The 10,990-nt window shown below is 47.7% G+C and overlaps 1 pseudogene; it reads left to right on the top strand.

Annotated features, from left to right (window-relative positions):
• The first annotated feature begins 974 nt into the window (after positions 1-974).
• LOC118612261 lies at positions 975-1,093 on the top strand (annotated as a pseudogene).
• Positions 1,094-10,990: the final 9,897 nt, after the last annotated feature.

The following is a 10,990-nucleotide window of genomic DNA, read 5'->3' as shown; positions in this document are numbered from 1 at the left end:
GGTGGCAGCCAGGAATCCTTAGTGTTCCGTGGCTTATACATGGATCCCTCCAATCTCTTCTCTGTCATTTCTTCCCCCACACCTTCAAGGAAGCCCATACTTAAGGTGGTAAGAAATCTGATAAATGTACGAAGCCCGCTTTAAAAATCTCTCTCGGATCCCATTCTGATCCTGCTGGCTTCATTATACCTATATTCAAACACTGAATTATGATTCAGGCCCATCTTCCCCTGCCTGGCCCCTTACCGAGGGTGAGAAAACCAGTCGGAGCAGGATCATGTCGCTGCCTGCCTTCATGGACCAGGAGCGGTGGCTCGCATAGCACAGAGTTAGGGGACCTTCCCGCACCCTGCACCGTCTCATTCTGAGGAGGGATTTGTCTTAACTGAATATAGAACCTGACAGGTATTTCTCCTGAATGAATCAGTGGGGAGGAGCTGAAGTAACGTTTTTTTTAAAGAGAGAGTTTTCTATTTCCCTCCCTTGGGGAAGAGAACCCTTAATATTCCGATCAACTTTGACATACGTGATCACAGCCCTTTCGTTCCTATAAAAGCATCGTGATTCATCACGACCTCTGCCAGCTGTGGGCTGCACATTATTCTCTGACAGCGCAGGCTTTCCCTGGAGAAGAGCTGGGCGCACACCACTCCCAGCTGCGCGTTGTCATGAGCCAGCCCTCTGTTTACGTCTCTTCAGAGATGGGGTCGAACTGGGATAACTTTAAGGCCTCTTTGAGCACGTGACATATTCAGAGGGCTTTGCAGAAGGGCCACTCTCCCAACATCACACGAACCAGGTCACCTTGGCTGAGGGAGCAAACAAAATTTCGAATCTTGTGCATAAAGAAAAATTTATTTTTTTCTTGAATAAACTTTACTAAAGTATACTTTACACACCATCAACTACACCCATTTCATGTAGTTTGAGTTTTGATAAGTGGATTCACTTATCTTCCTAATCAAGATATGGATGTCTATGGCAATGCCACCCTGAACAAGCCCGATCCCACCTGATTGCGGAAGCTAAGCAGGGCCAGGCCTGGTTAGTACTTGGATGGGAGATTACCTAGGAGGACCAGGTGCTGTAGGCATAAAAAATAAAAAATAAAAGGGATCGTAAGATGACAAGGTCCTTGCAATCTGTGAGGTCAATCAAAGGTTACCATGTCTAAAAAAAAAAAAAACATGGAACATTCTCCCATCCCCAAAAGTTCTCTCACGCTCATTCGCTGTCAAGCGTTCCCACTTCCACGCCAAGCCACCACTGAGCTGTTTTTCAACACTCTAGAGTAATGTTGCTTATTACAGAATTTTATATAAATGAATCATGTAGTGTGTACTTTTTCGTGTCCAGCTTCTTTAACTCAGTGTAATATTTTTGAGAGTCTCTAAAGTTATAGCATGTATCAGTAGTTTGTTTTAATGGTTAGTAGTATTCTATTATTTGGGGTATATCACGATTGGTTTATCATTCGCCTGTTGATAGGCGTTTGAGTTATTTCTACGTCTGGGTTATCATGAGGAAAACCGCTATGAATGATAATGTACAAGTCTTCCAGTGAAAATATGCGCTCATTTCTCTTGCATGCATACCTAGAAGTGAAGCAAAGTGCATTTTGAAGAATTCATCAAAGGCAATTGTTAGGTAGGCAGGGGAGGTCAAGCCGGATGCCAGCCTGCAGACTTCCCAGCCTGACATCAGAAGCCGAACATCCAACTGATAAGGGCCCACTCTAAAGCCCTGGTGCCACTACCCCTACCCAGACGATCAACTGACACTCCCCATTCTATACCCTACCCCCACATAACCCTATAAAAAACTATGCCCTCCCGTCCCAGGGCACGACCTCTCTGGGCCCTCTCCTCTCGGGACCACTGAACCTCGCCCGGGAGCCCTCTCCCAGTAAAGGCTTGCTTTTAAAACTTCTCTCGGCGTGTCATGCATTTACTTTACATTTGGTGCTGAAACCCAGGAGGAGATTGTGTCCCTCGGCCTCCTGGCCTTGAGGGGCCTCTCCTCCTCTTCTTCCGGGACCTTCGCTCCCCACCTCCTACTGTTGTATAGGGTAAGTGCCCTTTCGGTCTCCCCGCCCTCTCCAGGCCTGGCCCCTGTCCATAATCGCAGCTGTGTCAGGGTCACCGCCCGCGCCCCCACCCCATCATATTTGATTCCCGACCTGGAAAGTTACGAGAGATGGCTCTAACTTTCCACGGTCCTTTCTGTCGTTATGTTAAATCAGAGTCTTGGGGACACCTGATCTCTGGTTTCACCTGTCCGGGTGGCTGAAACCATGAGAGCTTCTAATTTGAAACCAGACCCCAAAACTCCACTTGGGTGTCTCTGAACAAATTTTAGCCTTCTAGGCCTCAGTCAAGATTTAAAATGTAAAAGACTAATCTTTTATTTCACTATCGCCCGGCCTAGCCATCCATTAGACAATCAATCTAGGTGGCCTGTTGAAGGCATTTTTAACTTTCAAACTCTGACAGATCTAGACACTTACTGTCATAGGATGGGAAAGTGGGCTGAAATCTTGTATGTGCTAGCCTTTTAGGATCTACGCTCCCGTCCCTCCCTCTGCTCTCAGTGCTCCACTGCTCAGGTCCTCTTAGCTTGGGAGGCCCGCCCTAAGCCTTCCACTTCACTGACCCCTGACACAGAAGGTGAAGCTGCAACCAACTCATCTGCCTCTCCTCTCAACGATCCTCCAGAAATCCTTTCTCCCACTCCACTCTGGCCTACCCCGCCACCTCCTTACCCTAGTCCCTCAGTTTCTCCTCTGCTGCCTGTCTCACCAGACTCCACCACTCACCCGATATACCCTTCTCTTCCTCTTCCGCCTCTACTGCTCCATCCCCCATCTCAGCCCATACCCACTCTCGCTCTGCCCCTGCCCCCAACTCTGATCTCCTCTGCCCTCTTCGAGAGGTCCCCGGGACTGAAGGTATCATCCGAATCCACTTTCCTTTCTCTTTACAGGATCTCTCTCGAATAGAAAAGTGGTTAGGGTCTTTTTCTTCTAACCCCACTAATTACATCAAAGAATTTCGCTATCTCACTCAGGCCTATGATCTAACCTGGCACGACGTGTTTGTCATCCAGGCCTCCACCCTCACGCCTGAAGAGAGAAATCACATCCTCACTGCTGCCAGGGCCTATGCTGACCAAACTCACCTCAAGGACGCCACCATGCCCGTTGAGCCTCAGGCCGTCCTGGGAATTGATCCGGGATGGGAATACCACGCTGGGCAAGATGGCCGCCGGCGACGTGACTTAATGCTGCAATGCATCCTCAGTGGCATGCAAACTGTCTCCAACATGGTAGTTAACTTAGATAAACTTCAGGCGGTAAACCAGGGGGCCGACGAAAACCCAGCTCTCTTTCTTAATTGCCTCACTGAGGCCCTTACTCCATACATTCGTCTAGATCCAACTTCCTTAGAGGGCACAGTGGTACTAACTACCCACTTTATTACTCAATCGGCCCCAGATATCAGAAAAAAATTAAAGAAGGCTGAGGATGGCCCTCAAACCCCTATACAGGATTTGGTGAAAATGGCCTTTAAAGTTTTCAATGCCCAGGAGGAGATGGCTGAAACGCGCCACCAGGCCCGTCTCCACCAGCAAGTGGCACTCCAGAGCCAGGCCTTGGTAGCTGCCTTGAGGCCGGCGGGCCCCAGGGGCCGAGGAGCTGGGGTCAACCCAAAATCAACCCCCTCTGGGGCATGCTTCAAATGCGGCCATGAAGGCCACTGGGCCTGTCAGTGCCCTAACCCACGGACTCCCATGAAGCCCTGACCGATCTGCAGGCAGATGCGCCACTGGAAATCGTCGGCACTTCCACGTGGGGGATCATCCAGTCAGGCGACACCGTCATTGGAACTTCTTGGGTTAGTGGATGACCGATGAGGCCCAGACTCGGGGACCCCTCTCACTCTCGCCGAGCCCAGGGTAATGCTCCAGGTAGCGGGTAAGTCCGTCTCCTTCCTGGTGGACACAGGGGCTACCTTCTCTGCTTTGCCTTCTCACTCGGGTCCTACAGTGCCCTCACCTATCTCGGTTATGGGGACTGACGGCACAGCCTCATGCGCACCTAAAACCCTTCCCCTCTCATGTTCCCTGGATGGCTTCCCCTGCTCACACTCCTTCTTAGTCATTTCCTCGTGCCCAGCTCCCCTTGTAGGTAGAGATCTCCTACAAAGTTAGGTGCCTCTTTCTATAGAAGGCCACGAATACAGGTCTCTCCACTCCTGCTACCTCTCCTAGCGCCAGGTTCTACTCCTCCTCTCCCACCCTTTCTGACCCTGTCGATCCCTCCGTCTGGGACACATGTACCCCTGTTATTGCTTCTCCTAACCACTCCATATGTAACACTTCCTCTCAAACAACTCATGCCCGGGCACCTCCGGGAGGTTCCTTCTGGTGTAACAGGACTTTCTCAAAAAACCTATCATCCCCCAACTCATCTGATCTTTGTCTCCCTGTAACTATAGTACCCCAGCTCACCCTGTATAGTCAGGCAGAATTTCGCATCCTCTACGCCCCTCCGCCCAGCACCGGCCGTCCTCGCCGAGCCCTATTCCTCCCTCTAATAGTTGAAGTTTCCCTAGCATCTTCCCTAGTCGCCACTGGCCTGGGAGGGGGTGCACTAGCCCATTCTGTCACTGCCACTAGAGACCTGGCAGAAAAGCTTCAACGTAGTTGATGCCTCAGCCCAATCTGTAGCTTCACTCCAACGCCAAATCACCTCCGTAGCTCTGGTAGCCTTACAAAATCGCAGAGCCCTAGACCTTCCGACAGCAGATAAAGGGGGTACCTCTCTCTTCCTTAGAGAAGAATGTTGCCACTATATCAATGAATCAGACTTAGTTGAAACTAATGTAAATACCCTTTCAAAGCTCAGTGAGGACCTCCGCCAGTCCCACCGAGAGGACGAGGCACTCCCCTCTTGGTGGAGATCCCCTCTCATTACCTTAATTGCACCAATTCTAGGGCCTATCTTTGTCCTCTGTATACTACTAATAATAGCCCCATGTGTACTCCGATTCGTTCAGGAATCCATCCGCGAAGTCTCCCTGATCACAGTCAACCAGCTACTTTTACATCCATATGCTCACCTCCCCACAGAAGTCCCGGCCTCAGACCCCCAACCTCTTTGCCCCTGGTCAGCAGGAAGTAGCCAGATTTGACTCGGTGCCCCTATACCAAAGAGGTTGGGATGTTAGGTCGGCGGGCGAGGGCCAGCCAGATGCCAGCCTGGAGACTTCCCAGCCTGGCATCAGAATCTGAACGCCCAACTGATAAAGGCCCACCCTAAAGCCCTGGCGCCACTACCCCTACCCAGAAGCTCAACTGACATTCCCTATTCTATACCCTACCCCCATATAACCCTAAAAAAACTATGCCTTCCCGTCCCAGGGCGCGACTTCTCTGGCCCCTCTCCTCTCGGGACCAGTGAACCTCGCCCAGGAGCCCTCTCCCAATAAAGGCTTGCTTTTAAAACTTCTCTCGGCATGTCACGCGCTTACCTTACAGTGATGATTCAGACCATGACCAGGATTTTGGAGGGAATGTGAATATTGCAAGTAATTAGAAAAGTATAATATTATAATATAGTTAAAATTCAAATAATGTAGATTCCTGGGGGCTGGGTGACCTGGCCACAGTACCAGCATCCCAGAGTACAGGGACTTAACAAATCCTTGCTTTTCTCTGGTCTGCATGAACTTGGACAAGCCCATCACCTTCTGTAGACTCAACAAAATAAAAGCACAGCAGGTCCTCAGATAACATCCTTTGTTCAATGTGGTTTCAGTTATAACACTGATGAGATGTTGTAGGAAGTTACCTTTTGTTTATATCAGTTAGCGTATGATAAAATTGGTTTCTTTTAAGTTGTTTCACTTAAAGTCACAGAACCTCCTAATGATGCTAAGTGAGGACTTACTATAATAATAGCTGATCCTTACTTCACTGCACTTTAAGATCATATCTTGGAAATTTTGGGTCCTTTAAGAGAACTGTAACTATAAAAAGCGAAGGTGACATATATTGTACTTACAAATAAGGACTGGGTGAGGGAGGTCAGGCACAGAACAGACATGTGGTGGGTACTGTTGGGAAAATATAACTAAAACCACAACCTTCTCCTAACCCAGAAATCCTCTCGCAAGGTAGGAGAGAACAAAATCAGTTTTCTCATTGAATAAGCATGAAACCAGAATAGGATGCACGATACAGACATTGTAGAGACATAGAAATCTCACCCTTTTATGGAGCCAGCCAGACCCAACCCACGACATACATGTTCTCAAGACAAACCAGCGCTAGACTTCGAGTGACAAGACTTGGTAGCATCATGTCCTCTCACTTGAAGCTCTTGTTAACTTTACCTGGTAATTGGGGTGACCATCTGTTAACTAACTAGCTTTATCTGGAGGAAAAACAAATTCCCTCTTTATAGCAGGAGGAGGAAGGTGCCCACTAAAGGTAGGATCTGACTCTCCCACCAAAGCTGGGAGGCAGGGGCCCTATCTTCCTTCATGTTCGCCCTTCAAAGAGATGGCTCCCAGGTTACCAAGGTAGGTGTTCCTGGGCAACAAAGCTGACGAAATGCCATGCTAGTCTTCAGAAGGGCTTATATCTCACTCAAAGAGGGGAGAAGGCACTTACAATGACAAATTTTCTAAAGTCAGTGCTTGAACCGAAAGGAGAGGTTGGAAATCACTTCCTTTATTCTCAACAGAGGAAGTAAACCTCTTCTTAGTTTGCATTTGTCCTGACATTTCACAATGAATGTTCATTCAAATGATGCACACAGTTTAAATCATTTTTGGTCCCAGCCCAATCTGGAGCCTCAGGCTTTGGGGTGAGCAAAAGTAGGGGATGGAAAAAAGCTCCAACCAAATCTTTAGCTCAAGAGATGAACTCTGTGCTCAGCATTCTTTTTCCAATCCAAGCCTTTCCATCTCCAGCTCATTTTTATTCATAAAGCGACTGCTCCTAAGAAACCAACCTCCTCTCTCCCCCTACTGCTAGCTTGAGGGCTTTGAGTTTTCTCTGAGTTCCTGAAGTCCTTCGAAGCCCCAGCAAATTTCCTAATAGACCCTTCACCCCTGGAGGTACCTTACGCCAAGGACCGTACAAGACTCAAGCAGTGGCTGGATACCTTCTGGTTCCATGAGTCAGCGTCATGGCGCTAGTCATAGAGAAACTCATTAGATCCGAACCGAGCCATGACCTGCACCCTGTTTCCTAAGCTGCTTCCCCTCTCGATCTATCTGAAAAGAGACATCTGTTAGCTGCCTGATCCAATTACTGCAGTTTCTGAAATGCTACCAATCTCTAAACGTTTTTAACTGAAATTGGGTGGCTTCCTTTCCAATTAACTCAATTGCCTCTTCCGTGATGGTGGCAGCTACAATTATGCCCATTTAACTCTGAGAGGACTGTTTAAAATTAGGGGATGTACAAGGTGACCTTTCTATCATCCCCTGTTTATCTGGGCTCGTTTCTGGGAAAGAGAAGGACGTTGCTGGACAGATGGGTTATTCTCTCCCATTGGCTGGGAGGGATGTGCTGTGATAGACGTGTATGGCCCCATTCGTTTCAGCCCCTGCAGATTAGCTGACTCAGTGGGTGCAGGCCAGAGAGTTTGTGTTCAGTGATGTGTGACACTGCGGGAGGAGGAAGACGGTTGATACTGTCATTATTTAAAATCACTTCCACCCACTGGGATGAGTCATTGGAACGTCACTGCCTGGGATTTTGCATCAGTCTTAAAAATATACCTCGGTGGAGCTTTCCACTCTCAGTAGCGTGCCTGTTCCCTAGCTCAGGCTCCTTAAAGAGGAGGCTGCGGGGGTCTGGATCACAGCTACTTCTCTCTTAGTGCCCGAGTTCTCCCTCTGCACCCTCCCGACGACAAGGATACACATGCTTGTGCAGCCTTGACGTCGTCAAGTGCTCAGGAAGCAGTGCCGCCCCCACTTCACGCACAAGAAAACTAAGATTCTACAAGGTTGAGGGACTTGACCCAAGGTAGCTGGAGAGATGCTTGGGCCAGCATCCAGATTTCCTGCTTCCTAGCCTAATCCTGAGCTAAAAGAGAGGAAAAAGGACCCTTGTGTCTGGAAACAAGGGCCCCTGTTTTCAAAGGCACCTGCAGAGGGCTAGGCAAACAGACAAAAAATTTACTTTGGCCGAAATGATTTTAACCACTTGACATTTGATTTCAAATATCAGAACAAATGAGACCATTTCCGTTTTTTCCTTATACCTCAGATTATGATAAATATTTTCTTCCTGCCCCTCAAAGTCCAAAACAATAGTACACCTAGAAAAGTCTTGGCTGATTTCCACAACACTAGTGTCTATTCAAAAAGAAAAGAAGGATTTACCAAGCAGTGAGTTCTGGTGGTTCTAGGAACACAGTCTTGGCCCAGGACCAGGCAGGCCTGGGTAAGAGCCCCATGTGACTTTGGGCAGGTGACCATGACTCTGAACCTAGCTCTGTATGATTATCAACATCACGGGGTTGTTATGAAGATTAAATGACATGATGAATGTAAAGCACTTATCAGAGTCTGGCACTTATTAAACCCTCTATAAATAATATTATAATTTTTCAATAATTACCACATGCTACATAGAGAGGTAGATACTGAATACTGTAAAGATTCTGGTCTCGCTTTTTAAGCACATTTGCTTAAAAAATAATGACTGTCTTTTAAGATGTCTTTTGTAAAAAGATACTCAAGCATGTATGTCGAACTCTATGTCCAGTATGATATCAAAACGACTCTAGCGTGAAAACATTAATTCTACATTTGTCATATGGGTGACTAGAGCCCCCTACTCTTGGGGAGGGGGAGCTAACTACCTGTTTTGTTTGTTTGCTTCTTGTTTTTTCTCGCCCTGTCTCCAGACCAACTCCTGGGAACCTCCTAGGGGGAGTCCTGGTAAGTGAGGCTCAGGATGGTTGGCTAACCCACAAGAACAGGTCCCACCCAAGAAAGTCATCCTTCTCTGTAGTAACAGGCATCCTCTCCAAGAGTACAGTAAGTTGGGATTTCTTTGTGCTTCTCGAGTATTCCATTCCCTTCCGTGTCCTCCTCACCTCCTCACAAAGAGCTGAGCCTCCTCTCACTGTACCTCTGAGGTGTCTTTGGGGCTCTTTGCTACATAAATACCAACCAGAATTGCCCATGCAGATGCCTCATTGTCCCCACTCTGTCCTGCTCTGATGACAGGAGAGGGCCTGGGAGCCTCCCCAGTCTCCTGGGCAGTAAAATCTAAAACAGGCAACAGAGGGATCTAGTCACATGACATTAGCAAGGGCTGGAGTAGAGATGTGCCATCTGCCAAAAAGTGGCCTGCATGGACTTCAGACCAGCATCCCCACTGCAGTGGGCGGCCCCTCGTATGAGAAGTCCAGGTCCATATGTTCGACCCTTTGGGAATGATAATAATAGCATAACAATAGACAGACAGACCAACATTTATTTAGCACTCGCCCTGTGTCAGGAACGATTCTGAGCATGTTACGTATACCAACTCCTCAGTTCTGTCCTCAGGTCCTGAATGGACAGTCTGAACTCCCTAAGCCCTGGGGTAAGGAAGCACGCCAGAAAAGAAGAGGCAGGGACAGAGAATGTCTCTGGACTAGGAAGCCCTCCCCGTCTCTCCCGAGATGCTCCTGCTTCACAGCAGTTCGGCCATTTTTGTACTCCAGAAGTCAGGCATCCCCCACGTATTTTTTCCCTACAATGCCTGGTGTCCCTCCCCAACACCAGCAGCAGATCATCAGGTGGCCCGGAGGCCGCATTCGCCTTCTGTGAGACTCAGTTTCCTAGATCATCAGCAGCATCTCTAACCTAGTCAGTCGCCTTTGTCCTCTGAACCTGGTAGGGCATAAAGATCCTTAGGCCACACGAAAAAGTCCGAAATGGAGCCCTCAACTGGAGAGTAAATGATATTTTGAGTCCTTTCAATAAGATGGCCAAAGAAGAAGCTCACGAGCTTCTCTGAGGTCAGAACTTTTCTTTCTCTTTGCATCTCCTACAGTTAACAATGACCAACACACAGCAGGTACTCAATAAATGTTTACACAGGAAAGAAATGAATGATTTAGTTCTCCCACTCGGCACATTCAGATGTCTCTTCAATAACATCAAGGTTCAGTATGCAGTTTATGAACAGCCGGTGGGCATTTCTAACTAGAACAAGCTACCAATAACTAAGTAGAGAAAACTAAGTTGACAAGGTTAAATTATAAAACCCTTTGCCCATCTTCCAAGGACAGTTTGAGGACAGAAATGGGCTATCCTTTAGAAGCCTTGTCAGTTCAAGCACTTCACACCAGGGCAAAATTTCAGAAGCACTCCCTGACAGTCAGTAACCAATGATGGGAGAAGAAACGAAGTTCTAACTGCTCTCAGTGCTATAAAACCTATGTAATTTTCCAGAATGAGCTCCCTACAGCCCTGAATCCATCTCCTGCAGGCAGAGCCTAAGAGGAAGACCCGTGGAGACAAAATGCAAAGGCAGAGATGGACAAGGTAGAAAGCAGCAGGCTTACCTGCTAAGTTTGTTCTTCTGAAAGGGAGGGAGAATTACCCCAAAAGAATATGGATAATGGAGACGCCATTGTCATAGAGAGTTGAAGGCACCAGAGATGCTGAGTGAAGGGGTGCGCCTATTAAATTAGTGATGATAAATGTATGGTTTTGATGAAATATTATTTTATCAAGTTTTTAAAACATAAATTTTGGTTTCCTTTAATCTGCAACAGCCAAAATATTTAATGTCATATGTACAGCTTCATATGTTACTGACAGGTGCGCACCAGAGGCTGAGCTCAAATGACGCCAGATGACATTCCACTGCCTAGTACCAGAGGGAATGCCTTCTGAGTTTTCAGAATTCTCCAGAAATCCACACGCATCAGCTGCCTGATGTGCAGGGAACTTCAACAGCAGCACTCTCA

Source organism: Rousettus aegyptiacus, unplaced genomic scaffold (assembly GCF_014176215.1).
Source record: "Rousettus aegyptiacus isolate mRouAeg1 unplaced genomic scaffold, mRouAeg1.p scaffold_m13_p_15, whole genome shotgun sequence".
Lineage (NCBI taxonomy): Eukaryota > Metazoa > Chordata > Mammalia > Chiroptera > Pteropodidae > Rousettus > Rousettus aegyptiacus.
Note: the sequence above shows the minus strand (reverse complement) of the source record. Positions and strands in the feature narration are given on the sequence as shown.